The 19,904-nt window shown below is 39.6% G+C and overlaps 1 long non-coding RNA gene across 2 annotated transcripts in view; it reads right to left on the reverse strand.

Moving 5' to 3' along the window:
• Positions 1–4,010: 4,010 nt before the first annotated feature.
• Positions 4,011–19,904, reverse strand: part of LOC118918465 (uncharacterized) — a 44,418-nt gene continuing 28,524 nt past the window's right edge. Inside the window, exons 1-2 of one of the 2 annotated variants that reach the window (XR_008998532.1) lie at positions 5,739–5,813; positions 4,011–5,615 (exon numbers count right to left, since the gene is read on the reverse strand). This is a non-coding gene — a long non-coding RNA (uncharacterized LOC118918465). Of the gene's footprint in view, positions 5,616–5,738; positions 5,814–19,904 lie in introns of those variants that run through there. The other variant, XR_005027151.2, reaches the window with a different exon arrangement.

A 19,904-nucleotide genomic window follows, 5' to 3' on the forward strand; every position in this document is an offset into this window, starting at 1 on the left:
GAGGAGTAGTGGGGACAGAGGAGGCATTTGTGACCAGTCGGTTCTCATGCATGAGACTTCTACCCACTCTGCATTTCACAACTGAGGAAATAGGAAGAGGGGGCTTAGAAGGGAACAGGGGCTGGCAGCTGTATACTCAGGATGTCAGAGGGCAAGCATTTTTGCCAATACTGGTTCTCCAGTAAGTGCGGATGCTGAAATACATTTTCCCATGTAGCTTCTTTTATAGATGGTTGACCAGTTCTATAACTCAGAACATCTGCAGTCCGCCACAGTGCTCCGCAGCCTGAAGATCAGGGCCATCTATCTCACAGTCCTACAGCACAGAGCAAGGGTCACTTAGTCACTAGAATTGATATTTATTATGGGGAGAATTTATAACAGAGAATGGATGGCAAGATCTTTACACCTCTGACAGCAAGCTCAGATTGCACAGATGAGATCAGGAAGTTAATAAAGTTGTTGCACTCATCTGTCTTTTAGAAAACACATCTAATTTTTTTTCCTTTGCTTCACTTGCATCCATTTTCACTATTGAACAGGTCTTTGCTTCCTCCTCCCTCTCATTTAACTTTTTAAAAAGAAGAACCTGAGCAATGTTCCCAGGAAGAAAGCACCTTTTCTTGCTCAGGGCACTCCCTGATTAGCAGGTGGAAATTCCCAGGTGTCAGTAAGAGCACCTGCCCATTTGGCTGCCGCTCAAGAACTGAGGTCAGGAGGCTCGGGCCCAGAGAAGGGCAATAACCAGTTGGATCAGCAAGAGAGAGAGGAGAGCTGTAAATAGGACTGGGGCCAAAAGTCAGCTGCATATGGGTCAGGAGATCAGAGTGGCCCCTGGAATGCTCCCCTGGGAGGCCTGGTTCCCGAGGATTTCAGTCCCCGACCCCACCCTCACCCTCTCCAGGGGCAGGATGACTCAGCATTTCCTATTATTCCTATTATTATTAAGGCCAACCCCAGAGGCCCTAGCAAGGCTGACTAATGTTAAAACTGGTCTGTTCTTCTGGCCACTGGTTTATTTTAGGTCTATACAGCAGAAGGCTGTTTCATAAGGGATGTGAAATTCTTCCCAGAATTAAAGTCTCATTACTTTTAAAATGTGGGCCAACAGCCTGAACTGGTCAGGCTTTGGGCTGACACCAGCTGCTGTATCTGATCTCATTGTCACGTAACAAGAAGTAATAATCTTTGGTTATTGCTAGGTGTAGAAGAACCTGACGGGGACATTTCTTTGAATTCTCAGAAGCAAGGCACAAGGTTGGTATTATCTCCATTTGTAGATGCAAAAACAGGTTTAGAGATGTTTATTAAATTGCTCAAGAACTGAGAATCTAACTTAAGCCTTTTCACTGAAGAGCCCATGCTCTGAACCTATACTTTCTACTGTCTAGTGGAGATTAGAAATGGTTTGTTGGGTTTAAACAAAAATTATGTTATCATACCCAGGAGAGCATGGAGAAAATTAAGAATAAACCATGAGTTAGGAATGTGATGAGAAGGGAAGAAGAGGGTGAGGGAAGCATACGCTACTGGTAGAAAACCAAGGTGGCCTTGTGGCCATGTAAGGTCCCACCTCGAGGCTTGTTTACCTTATTAGCCTATCTTCAAGACAGCCGTATTTTGTCACCTCTGTTTTTATATATGTTTATGTCCCATGGATTTATTATCTAGATCTGTATTCTCCCAGTCACCAGGGGACAGGTGTATATTCAGTATGACTGGAGAGGCAACTGCCATAGTGCAGCTCTGTCTACCCTCCCTGAACATTTCACTGGTAAATTAGCTGCATAAGGCAGCAAAAGCTGGGCATCATCCTTAGAAGGTTATCATTGAAGTGGACATGCTGCCCTCAAATCAAATCCACGAGGGCAGGGATTTTGTCTTCTTTGCCTCCATATCCTTAGCTGTGGCAATGAAGGTGATCTCTATGTATTGAATAAGAATATGTAAACAAGTGAATTAAAGAGGTGAACAGAAGGCAGTGTCCCGTGAAGGCTTTACTGACACTCTTGTCTAGCGGATTCATTGACTTCGAAAAGTAGAAAATGGTGAGGAATGGGTCACAGGTGATTTTGTGGGGGATGTGATTGGGTAGGATTAGGGTGGGGGAAGCCAGGAGCTTGGGGCTCTGTCGTGGGAGACCCTGGAGAACTGGGGGGTGGTGTAAATTTCCCAGTCTACCTTCCTTCCACTTCAGTATCAATGTCTCCATACTGTTCTTTCATCCTACCCTCAACTTCAGAAGAGGAGTCCTTCTGACTTACCAAGGCTAACATTTCTAGTTTTAGGCCTTCTCCAGCATTTTACATTGCTCAGTACTTTGATGGAACTCTGCAGAGGAGGGCACCTACCCCATTAGTTGGTGGCATAGGAATGGTTGATGAAGCCCTCCAGGAGATGGTGAGCCTGGTAAAGGGAGGTGGGAAGGAGGAGGGGTGAGGAGAAAAGGAGGAGATTCCAAGCAAAGAGGCCAGCCAGGAGCCAAAAGTTGGATGTGAAAACTTACAATGAATTTGCAGGGAACTACAGGCAATATGGTGTTGATACTATGAAAAGCTGAGAGGTGATGCAGGAGAGGTAGGGAGGTCCAGGTCATGAGGCTTTGCTTGTCATGGTCAGGAGGCTTGGAGCTTTCTCTTGATTGGGCTTTAATGAAGGGTACTCAACAGGAGTGTGAAATTATAGATTTGCCTTTTAGATGGACAGAGTATTCTGAGCAACTGGGTGAAGGATAGATTTCTGGGAGGCAAACCAGAGTGGAATTGGGAAACCAGTTAGGAGGCTATTTGCAGTGAAGTAGGTAAGAGGTGGTGATGGCTATGTGTTAGCATGAGGAATGAGAAATGAAGACAGACATGAATTTGCGAAATGCTTAGGAAATGAAATGGGCATGACTTGGTGACTGAAGAGGAAATGAGAGGAAGGATCAAAACTGACTCCTGGATTTCTAGCTTTGGTGGATGGGTAGGTGGGGGTGACAGTGTGAGTGGCCTGAGCTGTCACTTACCCATGTGGCAGCTTATTGTGAAGGTAAGGAAGCTTACCCTTCAGGCCCTCTCCCTTTCATAGGTCCATTCAAAGGCTCTGAGTGTAGCCTTGGCAATTTTGTATTCTTATTTTAAAAGAGCGTCCACACACTCTTTAAGCTGGGATAGCTTCAGATGCACAAAACCTGAATCCACCCCTGCCCATCCTCTTTTAATTCATTCTTCTGATTACTGTTAATCTTCCTAAAAAACCATTGACACCATGTCAGTCCTCTTCTCAAAAGCTACCGTCATCATGTCAACTTTTACCCAGCTTGACAATTTTACCTTGGGATTGCCTTTTACCTCCTCTCTCTAAAATCATTTCCCACCAAATGTTTATGGTTTCAGAAAAATAACTTTGACCTGTCTGCCAAAGAGCAGGGATGTCATTTACAAATGCTGAAAGTCTTTGGTCCTTTAAGACCTACCCACTAGGAGGGCTGCATTAGTGCAATTACTCTGTTGGGCTTTTGTGTTTACTACCAATCTTTTGCTTTGTTTTTATACCAGTGTGGCTACTCTACCTTAAACACTCACCTAATCTCAGACTTGGACATTCAGTGGTGACTGGTGTTTGGAATGTCTTGGATCTCCAGAAAGCCTCTGGCATAAGCAAACATCACTCTTTATTGTGGCCATAGTGTGCATCCAACATGTGATTATGCTTTAAAATTCTGTTTTTGAGTTGAGTCAGTTATGACTCAATAACTAATTGAACATTAGTTATTCAGTACTTTCCATATATGGAATGTAACTTGCTGTCACCTGCAGTCACGGAGCTGTCCTGGACCATTCTCTCTTTGGAAAGAAGAGCTGTCTTCATTGTTGTTTTCTGCATTGCCCCTTGATAAGTTGTTTGCGAGGATTTTTCTGCTATCTGAGCAGCTGCTATTCCATATATGAAAAATCCAATTTCACTTCCCAAGCTTTTTTCCCATTATGTTCCTTCTGCTTCAACAGATTCTCACTCAGACACGCTAAAATGGGACTCATAACATCAATTTATTATCTTAGCAGTCTCAATAAACAAGGCAGTTTCACCATGTTCTTTTTCCTTTAGGAATAAGGCAGGCCTAGTATCTTTCTGTAAAAGAACCTCCTGTATGGCCTCATGTTACAAAAATTGCAGCTTGGTTAAATTTTCCACTCAGAGTCCTTCAGTTTTTCTTGTAAGAAGATAACTTATTATGGAGAAAAGTTGCTATATACATAAAATAAAGATAGAATGTTACTATTAGGAGACGATTCTGAGTCATAGAGCACAGTGCTGATGTTTCATACCAGATCTTTCTCATCCCCTTGCTTCTCAGCTTCTCTGTACTTCTTGATTCTCTCCTTCTCTCGATGTTGGCAGATCCAAATCAGAATGTGGTCAGGTTGACAGCAATCTGCAGAGGCCCCAAGCCTTCTCTTTAGATAAAGGGATCTGGATCTGTCCCCCATGATTCCACAGATGGTATTAGGAGCCAAGGAAAGCAAAAAATTTTAATACTAAGCAATGCAGAACCCACGAAACCTGAAGGAGGTTTTGGGGAAAATATTATTTTTTATATTCTTATTCTTTTCTGTCATCCCAAGCCTTCTGATCTTTGTGGTGCCCTGGGGGATTCAGGGATGGACATGTGTCGGTGGCTGGAGGAAAGCAGAATGAGAAGCCTGGCAGCAGCCTGGGAGGGTGGTCACACCCCAGCGAGAGGTGACTGCCTGAGAGCTGAGCCGCAGCCTGGCTCCATGCTGTTCCTGGGCACAGAGGGCGGCCAGTGTGGATGTGCAGGGAAGGCGAGCAGACCTTAAGGATTCGTGGAAGCATGTGAAGAACATGGCAGAAGATAAACTTTTTGTCACATACAATAAGAGTTTTGATCCTTGAACATCTAGCCTCCCCAGAATCAACACTAATGAGCCCATGCCCAGGAAAGATGCTAGTTCCCGCCTCCTTTCCACACACACACATTCACACTTAGCTGGCTTCCATGCACTTGCTTCTTCCATCTGGGGTTGCCCAGGTGGGAAGGGAAGACAAGAAGGTGTTTTGTATAAAGGGAGCAAGGAGGATTTCAAAGACTCACACCACCTGTTGGTAGCTTGGCACCGTCACCCCCAACCCCAGAAGTGGCCCTGGGTGCTCACATAGCCTGGTGTCTGAAACAGAGGGTCTCCAGGTGTCCTGTTCCACGCAGCTGAGCACTGTGCTCCTCAGCTGATACCAGTGCCTCCCCACCCCCCACCCCACTGGCCAGTGTAGGTCGGGGGCCATTCCTCAGAGCTCCTTCAGCCCCATGTTTAACGTAATTCATCTTTGAGATGGATGGAACTTCTAGGTTAATTTGTTTTATCTTTCCTTCCTTCCATCCTCCTTCTCCCCATCCTCCCACATTCTCTCTGCTCTCCCTACTTTCCTTCTTGAATTCTTGTTCGGTAAATTTTCTGCTCCTTACTTTTCAATCAGCGTTGCTGCTCCTCCCAGTATCCCGTGTTTCATGTTGTGGCCAGAAATCTACTTCCAACATTAGAGGCTCAGAGGGCACAAAGGGAGCTGGAGAAGCTAGTGGCTAGGCCTCAAGGTCATTGCTTGGATCCTTTTGCCTAGAAACAATCATATAAAAACATTGTTTAGACTCTAGACTCTATATCCTAATACATATTTTGAATTAAGAATCAAGACATAAATGTATGACAAGAAAATTCAAGTTGATAATTCAAGTATACCGGCTTTGGACTTTTTCTTCTGCTTTGATCAGTAGTACTCCAGTATGGCTTATGGAGTCTGCTTTACTACCTATCTTGGAGAACAAGAATGACATGCATTGATTAGGAATGTTTCAGGTGAGATCACCTAGCAGCCATGTCACAGATGAGGTGTAATCATTTATCTTTGGACTCACAGCTGCGTTTTGCCCTCCTTCCATCCATTCCTCTTATCTAGGCAGCCCTCCTGTCTAGCCTGTGGTAATAATGGGAGGGTTTTATCAGGGCATAGGAAATTCCCTTGTCCTGACCTGTATTATCTAGATTTGTGACAAAGGTCATAGGGGCTACCTCCCACTGTCTAAATGGGTAGGAGTAGAAACGTCATAGTTATGGAAGTAGTTATTTGAAATAAGGGGGAAAGGGATACCAAGTATTCTGTGTGTTAATTATGATCTTTTTGAATCTCCTTTACATGGAAATACCAGTAATCTGAGGCCTCAGACTCTTGAAAGCAAGCAAGTACCTCTCTGTTTTGCTGCTGACATAGATGAACTTGTTCATATTTTATCCATTTTGGTGTCCTCCACATCCTAAGTCCTCAATAAATATTAACTAAACAAGTGATTCTTGCTGCCTGTAATAGCATTGCATTGGAGGTATGAGGACAATTTAATAGTAGAAGGTGTTAGTCATCAGGCCAGTCCTTTAGCTGTGTCCTCTTATTGCCTGCCTACTTCTGTAATTAGCATGATAAATACATGGGCATGAATGCCCATAGCATTTTTTACATCCTAAATTTTTTATATCCATTTGTTTTGACAACCAAAAATCAGTTATTATGGCCTAGGTACCAAGTATTGTAACTGTGCCTGGCACTCTGTATACAGTCTTAGTAATGTTTGTAGTCGTGCTGTAAGGAATTATCTTCAGGTTTCTTTGATCCATTCAACAACAGCTAGGCTCTGTGTTAGGTGCTGAGGACAACACTGAGTGAGATGGACAAGATCAGACCTTCATGGTGCCTAGAAGCTGAGGCTTAGAGAGGTAACTTGTAGTGTAGGGACACATTAAGTGACCAAGCCAGGATGTCAAACTGTTTGCTTCCAAAGCTCTTGCCACCTGACAAATAGTGCTAGTCAGTTATAAAGAACCTGCTAAGTGCCAGTCCTTGACAACTTCACTCATTTTTAAACCTTCAGACCAATCCCAATTGTTGTGTTACCTCCATTTCGCAAGTGAAGAAATGGGATTCTAAAAGTGGCTTCCTCATGATCGTAGAGCTAGTGTCCGAATGCAGGTCAGCCTGGCTCCAGATCCCAGGCTGCTTCCACCTGACCGTTGCTGTTACCCGACGTAGAAGAGAACACAAAGGTCCGCAGGCTCTGCCCGGCAGCAGCTTACAGGCAAGAGAAGCAAAGTATAATTACAGTACAAAGCAGAGCAAAATAAAGCCACAAGCAGAGTATGAACAAAGTGCTTTGAGGTTGAGGAGGAATTATTTTAGTCTAAGGAGTCCTTGAAAACAGAGGACAAGGGGAAGTGTTCTGTTTGATAGATCTACAGGGTATCTTCTTTCAAGTAAGAAATGGCATATTATTCTGAGTGAAAACAGTAAATAGAAGTTAGGATTATTTCACTTATTTAACGATTATTTTTCTTTGCTTAACAAATGTATTCATCATATAAAATGTGGCTGACTGGGTATAGCACTGTGAGAAACATTTCAATTTCAGAGATGTTAAATTGTTTAAAAATGTGGACCTTACAATAAGTTAAATCTAGTTCTTTTTGAAAAATTAAAGAAAATAGCTTGGTCTCTGTTCAAGGTATTTTAAGTAGAGAAAGTACTGGAGTCCTTATATATTTTCTTTCACTGGGGTCCCAGCAGGGCTGCTGTGTACAGTTGTACAATTTGTGTATGACACAAAGGTAGCGAGCTGAGGGGATGTGAAAGGTTGAACTCCAGTCACATTTCCCATGCCAAACAATATTCCCCATTGCAAGACTGCCTCTCTTCCACTAAGAGAAAGGGCATCTTGATGCCTTTTTTATATTTTGTAGGAAAGAGTCTCTGTACTAGAAGTGACCCTGGGTCCCCCAACAAGAATGATAATAATGCTGCAACAGCCAGGATTGAAGTTTATTTTTTCTATTGAATTATAACTGACATATAATAATTTATGAGTTTCAAATATACCACAGTGATTCAATATTTCTATATATTATGAAATGATCAGCTTATTAGGTCTAGTTTCCCTCTGTCACTATCCAGTTATTACAATATTATTGACTGTATTTCCTATGCTGTATATCATATCCCTGTGACTTATTTTACAACAGGAAGTTTTTACCTCTTTAATCCCCTTCACCTGTTTCTCCCATCCCTCTAACCCCCACCCCTCTGGCAACTATCAGTTTGTTCTCTGTATTTATGACTATGTTTGTTTGTTTTTGTTCATTTGTTCCATTTTTTAACAAAAGTGAAGAACATACAAGTGAAATCATATGGTATTTGTCTTTCTGTCTGGTTTATTTTATTTAGCAAAATACCCTCTAGATCCATCTATGTTGTTGCAAAAGGTGAGATTTCATTCTTTTCATGGCTGAGTAATATTCTACTGTATGTATGTACCATATCTTTTTTTTTTAATCCATTCATCTTCAGTGGACACTTAAGTTGCTTCCATATCTTGGCTGTTGTGAATAATGTTGCACTGAACAAAGGGTTGCATGTGTCTTTTAGTGTTACTGTTTTCTTTGGATAAATATTCAGAAGTAGAATTACTAGATAATATGGTAGTTCTATTTTTCATTTTTTGAGGAACTCCATACTATTTTCAGTAGTGTCTATTCCAGTTTACATTCCCACTAACAGTACACAAGGGTTCTCTTTTCTCCACATCCTCTCCAACACTTGTTATTACTTGTCTTTTTGATAATAGCCATTGTGACAGATGTGAGGTGGTATCTTATTGTGGGTTTGGTTTCCATTTCCCTGATGATTAGTGATGTCAAGCATCTTTTCATGTGCCTGTTGACTATGTGTATCTTATGTGGGAAAATGTCTATTCAGATCCTCTGCCTATTTTTAAATCAGGTTTCATATTTTGTTATTGAGTTGAGTTGTATGAGTTCTTTATATATTTTATATATCAACCCCTTATCAGGTATATCATTTACAAGTATTTTCTCAAGGCAATTCAGTAGGTTGCCTTTTTGTTTTGTTGAATGGTTTCCTTCACTGTGCAAAATCTTTTTTAGTTTGATATAGACCCGTTTGTTGCCGTTGCCTGAGGAGATATATCCAAAAACATTTTTCTAAGACTAATGTCAGAGAGCCTACTGCCTATGTTTTCTTCCAGGGGTTTTATGGTTTCAGATCTTACATTTATGTTTCTAATGCATTTTGAGTTTACTTTTGTATATGGTATAAAAAAGTGGTCCTGTTTCATTCTTTTTCATTAGGCTCTCCAATTTTCCCAACACCATTTATTGAAGCAACTGTCTTTTCCCCATTGCAAGTTCTTGCTTCCTTTATCATAGATTAACTTATCATACAAGAATAGGTTTATTTCTGGGCTCTTTATTCTGTTCTATTTATCTATGTATCTGTTTTTGTTCCAGTACCATATCATTTTGTTTGTTATAACTTCATAGTATAGTTTTAAACCAGAGAGTGTGGTACCTCCAGCTTTGTTCTCCTTTCTCAAGATTGTTTTGGCTGTTCAGGGTCTTTTGTGGTTCCAAACAAATTTTAGGATTATGTGCTCTGGTTATGTAAAAAATACAGTCCTGTATTTTGATAGGGAGTGCTTTGGGTGAAGTGTACTTATGAAACATATGAAACATGTTTTTTATATGTATACTATAGACCTTAAAAAAAACACTGTAGTTTTTAAATTCTAAAACTCTGTAGGAGTTTATTAAATTCTAAAATAAATATTTAAGATTAACTCAATAATTACTAACATTATCATGAAATCTATTCATGAAAAAGTTACTGATTCTGTGTTATTAGTAAATACAAATTGTAATATGGGATAAAATTAAATAATTTCAACTCTCAACTATACAATATTTTCACATATAATTTCAGGGGTTTCACAGACCATCTAGATCCCATTTTTGGACCTCAGATTATTACACTCATTGTACAGAATGATTCAGAAGGAACTGAACACTTAACAAATATAAACATGGTCAAAACCTAATACTTTTCTCTGTCTCGACACTTAAAAGGTCGCCCACATTTTAGCACATACATGATTGTGTATTACCTGGTTAGAGTTGTCCACTTTGGAAGTGTTCAGTTCTTTTTGACTCATTCTATACCATTTAACAACTTCCTCAGAGATTTTAAATGCCAACTCTGCACTCCTAGTTCTGGGTGTTATTATGCCATATTTATTATAGCTTACTATGCACAGGGCCTTTTATAGGTTAGTTTAATGGTGAACAGAGTAATCCTTTATTAGATGAGAATAATTTTACTTTAGATTTCAATGAGTGATGGTGGCATTACCCCCCCCTACAATACTCCCTCAAATCAGACCTAAAATATAACCTCCCCAAGACCTAAAGTGTCTCTGACAGGTTGAAAGTTGTTACAGTGACCATGAAATTACAAGCTACTCTACTCTCATAGAAAGTGAAATTTCTTAGGACAATGAGTCACTATGAAAGCGAAGACAGCCTCTAAATGGTTCCATTATTAGACTAGCCAGTGTGCGACTGTAAAACGTACATCTGACAGTGTGATCATTGTCACCAGCCTGAGGCTCTATTCCACTTCACAGACTATGTCACGGAACTGTCATGTTTAGTGTTTTATTTTTCTGGCCAAATGTCACCTTTAAGAAATATTATTTCTTTGGGAAGTTTGCTGAGAGGAGACTGGCTTGTGATTTTTACCATGAGCCAGAGGAAATCTGCTGCAGGTGGATGGGTGGGGGACCGCTAGTTCCCTAGTTCAAATGGCAACCATATACATCTGATTGCAATCATATACATGAGTTCCATCGGCCAGTATAAATTAAAGTTGACCTTAACAGCAATACATTTATAGGCTCAGTTTGGATAATAGCTCTTTATAAGCTTTTAATTTTCCCTTATTAATATGAAACTTCATACTTCATTATATCATTAATTTTTGAAATGTTTTATTCATTTTACTCAATTTTTTTCTTGATTGCTTCAAATAATGGTGACTGATTAAAATAGACCATATTTCCTTATATTTCCCCTTTTAAAAAAATGGGAATATCTATTCAAAGGAGACATGTTTTAACCATGAATAAAAGCTGAATGTAAGCTATGTAGCAGGTAATTCCCAGGGCACATGCCAAGCATTTGCTTCACCACCATTTGTATATTAGGGATAGTCACTATTTATGATTCAATGGGCAGCAATTTTCCTTCCCTTAAACATAGATCATCCATAAATATTTATATTTTATTCATTTAACAAATATTTGCTGAGTGGCTCATCTGTGTCAATCACAGAGTTGGATGCTTGGGATACAAAGATGAGTAAGGCAGAGGCTCTGTGTGCCGCATCCTGGGTAATCAGTGCTTCACAAGAGGCAGAGTACTGTAGGTGCACACGGGAGGGAAGGAGGGATCAGTTCTAGCTTTAGGGTGGCCATGAAGTCTGGAAACAGAGATATATAAATTTCCTCCTGTATTGTAATATACCAACAAACCATTTATTATGTATTTGCCTGTGTTTCTAGACTTGGTGACCATCTCTAAGGTCAGGAAAGACTTTTAAGGGAAAGATACTTGATTTGGTTCTTGAATATCAAGTTTACCGGGTTTGGGGAAAAGGCTGGGAAGAAATTCCTGGTTGAAGGAAATGTCTGTTTGGGGAACTGCATATGACCTTCCTTAGCTGGAGTATAGAAGATGAAGCAGAATAGATGGGTAGGAGCCGAATTTCGGAGATTTTGTAAACCATTATAAAAAGTGTGTATCTTATACTACAGGCAATCAGAAGCCAATGAAGGGTTATGTGGCCAGGCAGTAATGTGGTCATTCAGACAAAAAGTGTGGAGTGTCTACTACTTTTCAGGCTAGTGCTAGATGCTGAGCTACAAAGGTAAATTAGGTGTAAGGAATTCAAAGCCTAGTGAAAAGATATATAAACAATGTAAATATGTAATATATATTTATATATAAATATAAATGCAATGGAAGTCATAGATTTTCTGTAATAATAGTAACATTATTATTACATTTATTATTTACTATGTGCCAGGTATGTGCTAAGTGCTAACGTGTTGTCTAATCTTAAGGTGTACTATTGATTAGTGCCATTTTATAGAAGAGGAAACTGAAGCACAGATATTCAGTAACTTGCTTCTAGTAAAGTGGTGGAGCCAGGGTGCAAATCATAAAGATCTGATTCCAGAAAATATACTTTTCACCCTAAGGTCTATGCTTCTCCTTGACAGAAATCTCTTGAGAGCATGAGTGTTGACATTGGAGAGTTCAATCCATTCTACAGGGATAGATGATGGGTTTGGAAAGTTTCATGGAGACAATGATGGGATTTGCCTTAAAGAAAATCATTCTGACAGGTCTGGAGCTGGGCAAGACTAGAAGTAAGAAGGTGCGTTAGGAGGCTAAGTAATAACAGTTGGTAGTATCAGTGGGAATGAGAGGAGAGGATATAATCCAGAGATATTTTAGATGTGAAAGCATTTTATTTATTGGGCTGGATGAGGTTAGGTTTCTGACTTGGCTATCAAGTTGGATAGTAGAGCGATTAAGCATGATTTATGACACCAAAGGAGAAACAGGTAGCAGTGGGGTTAGGAGTAGAGTAGGTACATTTTTTATTTGTTGAATTTGAGGAGTCTGTGGGATAGTAAATGGCAGTAAAAGTAAGTAATTGGAGATAGGGTTCTGGAGTTTAAGAGAAGTATCAAAGGTAGAGATTGCATTGTCATCTTTGAAGATTTAAAAACTAACACATTAGTTAATTGATTGTATCCCTCTAAGTGTCATAACTATTGATTCCCTTTAAAAAATTGGGTCAAATATAACAAAATGGATAATACCATGAGGAAGCAAATAGTGAGCTGGCAAAATGTACCACTTCATTTTAAAGAAAACTTGCAGGCAGCTATGCTAGCCTATAGGGCTGTGAAAATCGAGTTGTAGCACTGTGTATACCTTTGGCACAAGGGAATACTGGGGATGGGGAGAGGGTGAATTAAGATAGAAGAGGTAGAATTTGGGAGAGCAAGAGCAGGGAAAGAACATTCCTGAATATTGCCTTAAGCATATGAAGAGCACAAAGGTATCAAAGTTCTTAGCTTACTTCCTATTTTGAGAGTTCCTTGATCAGCCTGGAGCTTCTGAGAAACAAAACTAGGAGACAAATGCAAGTTTGTTTCAATGGATGTATGAATGGAAATAATTTGAGACTAGAAGATATCTCCTATTCAAAAAAAAAAAAAGAGGCTGTGGAAATCAAGCCAACAAATAAATAACTTTCAAAGAAATAAGTAGTGACCTGTATATTTAGAATCAAATTAACCCTGTTATCATATGGGTGGAGGACATTTTATTCCTTCAGTCTTTGGACTATAGCGAAAGCACCATTGCTAACCCATCATGGCAGCGCTTATTTACAAGGAGAACTACCATTCATGAATCATCAACCTTGGTATAATGAAAGTTAGCCATTGGGGATACCACTGACAGAAAAATTGTTTCCTCCCATTACAAGATGTTTCAGTTACAAAAATTCTGATGCCAATAACAGCACAAACAACCTTATTAAGGGCCATTAAGGGAAAACTCTTATTAATTAGGAATGCCAAAGATGCAAAAAGAAAAGGACACTGGGAAAAAAGCCCACAAAACACACATACATAATAATAGTGGAAGTGGAGGAAAGGAAATTCTCCAAATAGAGTTTTAACAGGATGTCCTTGGACAGAATTCTGTGGAGGTGGCATGAAGTGGGCAGTGGCACCGTGTTGGTACATTCTATGTACACAACAGCAGATGACAGCAATGAGGATTTCAAAGACGTTTTCTTTCTTGTAATATATGGGACTTTTAAGGGTTGTAGGGGAATAGTTAGGGGATTATTTTTATTCAACTCACTTTTGAACACATGTAAGAATGTTAGAAATTGCCAAATGCTACCATCATTTAAAAGGATTGTTAGATATCATGGTCATCAGTTGGGATGTTTTTCAGCCCAGTCACAGAAATCTCCAGTTAAAACTGGCTTAAATATTAGGGGCCTTTATTATCTTACATACTGAGTGGCCTAGAAGTGGTGGGTAGTGCCAGTTAGTAATTAAATGACTCAAAAATCTCATTCAGGTTCTTTAATCCTTTTGTCATTCTGGTATGTTAGCTGTGTTTGCCCTCATGGGCACAAATGATAATATCCAGAGAAAGAGAAGACTATCGTTTCATTTGTTTTTCTTGTGAAGGAGAAATCTGTTTGAAAAACCTCTCAACTCTTACACCTAATTGGTCAAACCAACCATTTATAAGAGGAAATCAATCATAGGATCAATAATCACCCAGGCTCTGGAGCTGAGGCTACATCCTCCAGCTTTTCCTGAAGCACATGGCTATTCAAAGAAGGTTGGAATATGGGCAGAAATGTGAAATGTGTGTGTGTGTGTGTGTGTGTGTGTGTGTGAATGAGGAAGGAGGGTTGGGTAAATCTGGGGAAGGCAATCAAGGTGTCTAATACAAATTAATTACAAAGGACTTTCTTGAATGAGGAAGTATTTACTAAAATGTCTTATTAATAAAATTGTCTTTTAGCAACATGTTCAATGGCCAATTTTATTTTTAATAAAATAATCATAACTTTAGAACTACTTAATATAAATAATTCAATGTGATAAACCTGATTTGGTCAGTTCAGTTTGGCTTAGGTTTTTAAAGTATCTCTTCAGAGTTCTTTTGGCTGGGTTGGTTCACAGTAAATATTACTGATGATGCATGAAATTTGGCAGTTTCCTCATTTTCCCTAATTCAGAAAAATGCTACCATGCCTCCCAAGTGTTGGAGAATCTGCTCCTACTTCCTATTGCCTTTCCTCTGAAAACAGAAGATGGACTTTTCAAGTCCCATTTGCAACTGCCTGGATAGTTTCCTAGGAATCCAGTAGATACTAGACTCAAGAAAATAGGAGGGTGACAAGAAGGAACTATCAGTTACTTCTGTTTGCAGGCAACAGAAACTGCTGTAGTATAAGAAAGAGTTTGTTCTAAAATATCAGGGGTATGTCCTGGTTGAGTTTAGGAAATTCTGCCACCTGGAAGTGGAAGCCTATCAGGAGCTGGGCAGCTCCATCTCTTATCTCTGCTTTTCTCTACAATCCTGTTTCATTTTTTTCCTCCTTGGAACCTAGCTTTCTTGCTTTGTCACGTCAGTGTGGGAAGATGATAGCCATGTTTTATTCCTTGACATTACATCTTCTCTACTCAAAAGCCTAGTCCAAACTGGATGTGTCTCGGTTCTAATTCTGAATTCCCAGGAGAGATAATCTGATTTACAAATGAGGAAAACTGTGGCTTAGGTTAAGTACTTTGCACAAAGTCACCCAACTCGTAAGTGGTAGATAAGGCATTTTGATTCTAGGTCTGTCTGGATCTAAAACCTGGTGACCTTCCAGCACAGTATTAGCCATCAATGCGATTTTCAGGAGCAAAGCTGGATGCCTTGTTGACACAGCCCAGCCTTGTCCCTGTAGGTAGACCTATTTGGAGACTCAGTCCAGTTCTTCTTCTCAACCCCCGTCAAGTCGTAGCCAAAAGATCTTCCATGGCTGACTGATGTCTAAAATTCCATCATTAGGAGAGTCATTTCTTTCTTTGGCTTAACACCAGGAATAACTCATCATTATAAAGTACCTGACAGGTTACAAGGACCACATAATGATCTCATTTTATTTTTACAACAGCCTAGTGACAGTAGGCAGGAACTGTTTACTCCCCTTTACAGATAAGGAAATGAGAGCTCACAGGGACAGGGTGATTTGCTCTAGAAGAGAGGACTGAACTTCTTGGGGAGTCTGTGGACTAGTTGCTTAGGGGCAGATAAAGGGTCTCCTTGGTCATGTCCCTAAGGGACTCAAAGAAGAGTATCACCTCCAAGTGGGCTGAAACGGCCAGTCAGGTAGACTCTTGCTAGACTGGGGACTTCATGAGGCCAGATACCCTCTTCCCACTCACCCCTTTGTTCTCAGGTTCTAGCACAGTATTTGGTACATATAGCAGACAGTTGGTGAATGTTTGTTGAAGGAATATGAGACTTTTCTAAAAATGACTATCCAATATTGGGATGATCTGCTGTGAAAAGTTGTGTGATTCCTAGCATTGGCAATTTAAGGCAAGCTGGATAAATATCTACTGGCTAACACTAAAGGCTTATGTTCATTGAGTGTTTACTGTGTGCTGGGTACTGTGATGAGAGCACTATGTGTATTATTCCATGTGTTCCTCACTCCAACCACATGAAATAGGTTCTATTTACCTTTATCAAAACCAAGGCACAGACAGGTGACATGACTTGCTCAAGAATCCACTGCAAGTAGTGTGGCCAGGATTTTAACTGTGGGAGACTGAGTTATCTGGGTCTCAGTAATTTTTTTAGTGTTTCCTTAGATGAGACAGGAGTTTGAAGTAGATTGTCTCTCAAGTCTTTTTCAACTTTACGATCCTCTGGTTGTTTGAGCAGAAGATTGGTACCACCAGTACAAAGTAAGCAGGGAAGGAGAACTGGTTGTAAGATTTAGGATAGAGAGGTTGGTGGAGAACAAGCTGATTTTGATGATGTCCGGTATGAAAGTGTCAGAGGATATCCAAATGAAAAAGTCCAATGATGTCTCCATCTTCAAGGGAAAGATAACTCATACGTGTGTTGTTGCCATGAAAAGCTCTTCCAACATTATATGTGATCAACGTTATTGTCTGGCTGTGTATATTATAGTACTTATGGTCCACGGTACTCTTCTAACATAGCCTTATACTGTATTATTGGTAATACCACAACTTTGTAAGATAAACAACATTCTCTTTTCAGAAGACAATTGAACTTACTCTTTTATTATAAATTTCAGTAGAGAAAGTATATAATTTTAAAACAAAACCAAAAGGAAATGTCTCCTACATAGCAAAAAGATAATAGGCAAATAAAATACATGATAAGGCTTAAGAGTTCTAATTTAAAATTGCTACTGTATCCTTTCTTAGAATTTCTCAAATTTAAAATGTATCACCATTCCTTGCAGTAAAACTTGCAAACAAGTTAAGAAAGCAACTGTAACCTGAAACATAACAAATGATAATCCATTTTTAAAAACATTATTTGACTGAATAGCATTGCTACTCGATAATACAGTTCTGCTACAGACTTAGAAGTATCAGAAAAATCTAAATCTGCTCGATAACCATCAGGCAGTCAACAACACTAATGGTCAAGGCACATTAAAAAAAAAGGGAACAAGACAAGATTTTGTGCACATGGGCCTGTCTTAACAGTACTGCATACATAACCCATGACTCCTGGGAAGAAGCCCAAGGGAATTCTCGGGAATAAGCCGAGGCCAGCCAGGGACAACCTTGGAATCAGATGTGCCTGGGTTTTAATCAGACTCAATGTTTACTAATGGTATGACCATGGGGGAAGTTGCAAAATCTCTCTGAACCTGTTTCTTCATCCACAATATGTTAAAACTAATCTTCCCTGCATGTGGTTGTTGTAAGAAGTACATGAAATGTGTGAAAAGAACCTAGAATTGTATTTTTCACACACATGCACACACACACATACACACAGGGTGGAAGAAAACTTGTGAAGGTAATGGGTGTGTTTATGGCATTGATAGTGGTGATGGTTTCCCTGGTGTATACTTAGCTCCAAACTCATCGGGTTGTATCTATTAAACATGTACAACTTTTTGTATGTCAATCATACAAAGGTGGTTAAAAATAAAAAAAGAACTTTTAACAGTGCCAGCAACAGAGCAGACTTTCAGTAACTGTCAGTCTCATCCTTTCAGTCACCTTAGTTTCTTCTCTTGTAAAAAATGCTCAGATAGAAGAAATTCACCCCCTTAATGAATTAAACAAACCATTATTGTCTGCCAGGGCCATAGACTTCTAGGCTGTTCCCTGCTGAAGGGAGAGGGAGGCTGAATTCCAGCCCACTATTACTCATTAACCTGGGTGCCCTGGCCTCTCTTTAATATGCACAGTGGTGCTACATGTGCATGTCTGCTTCAGAGATGAAGAACTTGGATTTTGCCCACTTTGTGTCTGGTGGGGAAACAGCTAAGTAATCAGGAATTACAGTATATATATAAATAATGCTATTCTGGGGAAGGTTACAATAGGAACACAGAAGTGAGACATTTAAATCAGATGTGTTTCGGGTGGGGGCATCCAGGATTTATGACTTAGAGGATGAAGGGGAGTAGAGAAGGATGTCCCAGGCACAGGAGTGATATTCAATTATTTAGCCATTTATTCATTCAATAAACATTGATTGAATATCTACTAAGTACCAGTACTGAAGATACAGCAGTGAGCAAAACAAGCAAAATATCCTTTCTCATAATTCTAACATTTTAGCAGGGCAGTCTCAATAACTGAACTAGACAAATATTAGGTGGTGATATATATATATATAGGACAATAATATAGGTGGGGTGGTGGTAAGTACGGATGGGGATAATTAGAATGGACAGTGGGGGAGGTATCATTTAAAGCTGAGATCTGAATGGCAGTGGTGGGAAGCTCAGGGGATGATCATATTAGGCAGAGGCGGAGCTGTTACAAAAGTCTTAAGCGGGGGAATTAACTGTGTATTTTGAGTTGGCAAAGAAGACAGGTGTCCCTGAAGTGTAGAAATGGGGGAGGAAGAGATGAAGTGGAGCAGTAGGCAGGTACCAAACCAGTGCAAGGCCCAGCAGCTTGAGCATGGTGAGCTCCGATACCTGCTAGGAGTTCTATATGGCAGAAGAGAAGGGACTGTGTTGTTCGGTGGGTGAGAGGTGAGTTGGGAAGACATGCAGGATCTAGATTATGACAAGTCTTAGATGGATCTGGGAGATATTTAATTCTGCCTGATGCTCTGCAAAGAATCCCAAGAAAGCCATGACTAAAGTCATTCAAAGAAAACCTTTCACATTTATGCCTTCAAGGGAGGTTTGAATACCAAGCTCACTGTTCTTGAATCAAAGTCCTAAATATACAAACTTTATGAGATGTCCAAAATCTTCTCAGGTGTTGCCTATAAATTCAGATTAATGTAAAATGTATTTTTGCGACATCTGAGTATACTTTACCATGATGGTAAATCTGTAGATGGAATGTTGTAGGTTGTGTTTTATAGGAGGATACATCTTGCTAGTAAGAGGCAAAAGGTATCACATAATGTCAAGGTGGTAATAAATATGTGATATTTACTTTGATAGAGCATGGAAAAACCTTCCCCACTGCTATAGCTGCCTACCTTAAATCCACGATCTCCCCCTTCATGCACTTCAACAGAACTTAAAATTGAGACCAACTAAAAATACTCTTTTTAGACTTTCTTTCTACAAGGGATCATCATGTGGCAAATATCTGGCCAATGAGATTCAGGCGGAAGTCCCTGGAAAAGGTGTTCTTTCCAAATAAAAAGGCCAAGCCTGGCTAGGAAAAAGCCCTTTTGTTCTGTCCCAGTTCCTCCTGGTATTTGTAGTTATTTGATGACTCACTTAGTGATGTTTGCAGTCTTCTAATTTCTTTTAAATTATTGCAAAATCAATATATTGAGTTATGAGGACTACAGCTAAATCTTTCTGGTAGCTGTACTGATCTAAACTGCAGATATAAAATATAGCAAGATCATTTTATCAAAAGGGTCTCTCAGAGTTCATTATATTAAAAGTTATACTCCATGCATGTAATATTTTTTCCCTTTTCTTGACCCAGAAAAATCTAGTCAATAATTATTTCTTAAATATTCAAGTAACATGTACTTACTATCTATAATTAGAAAGATATACTTCCTTATGTGCCATGAGGTGGAGAGATGAAACAAGAACAAGGTTCTCGTTTGTGGAGAGCTGACAATTTCATGGGATGATAGATTATGTTCACAAATAGATGTAACACAAGTAGGTATATGATGTGTTGGGCCATGGATAGGCCTGCC

This window comes from Manis pentadactyla, chromosome 7, assembly GCF_030020395.1.
Source record: "Manis pentadactyla isolate mManPen7 chromosome 7, mManPen7.hap1, whole genome shotgun sequence".
NCBI classification, from domain to species: Eukaryota; Metazoa; Chordata; class Mammalia; order Pholidota; family Manidae; genus Manis; species Manis pentadactyla.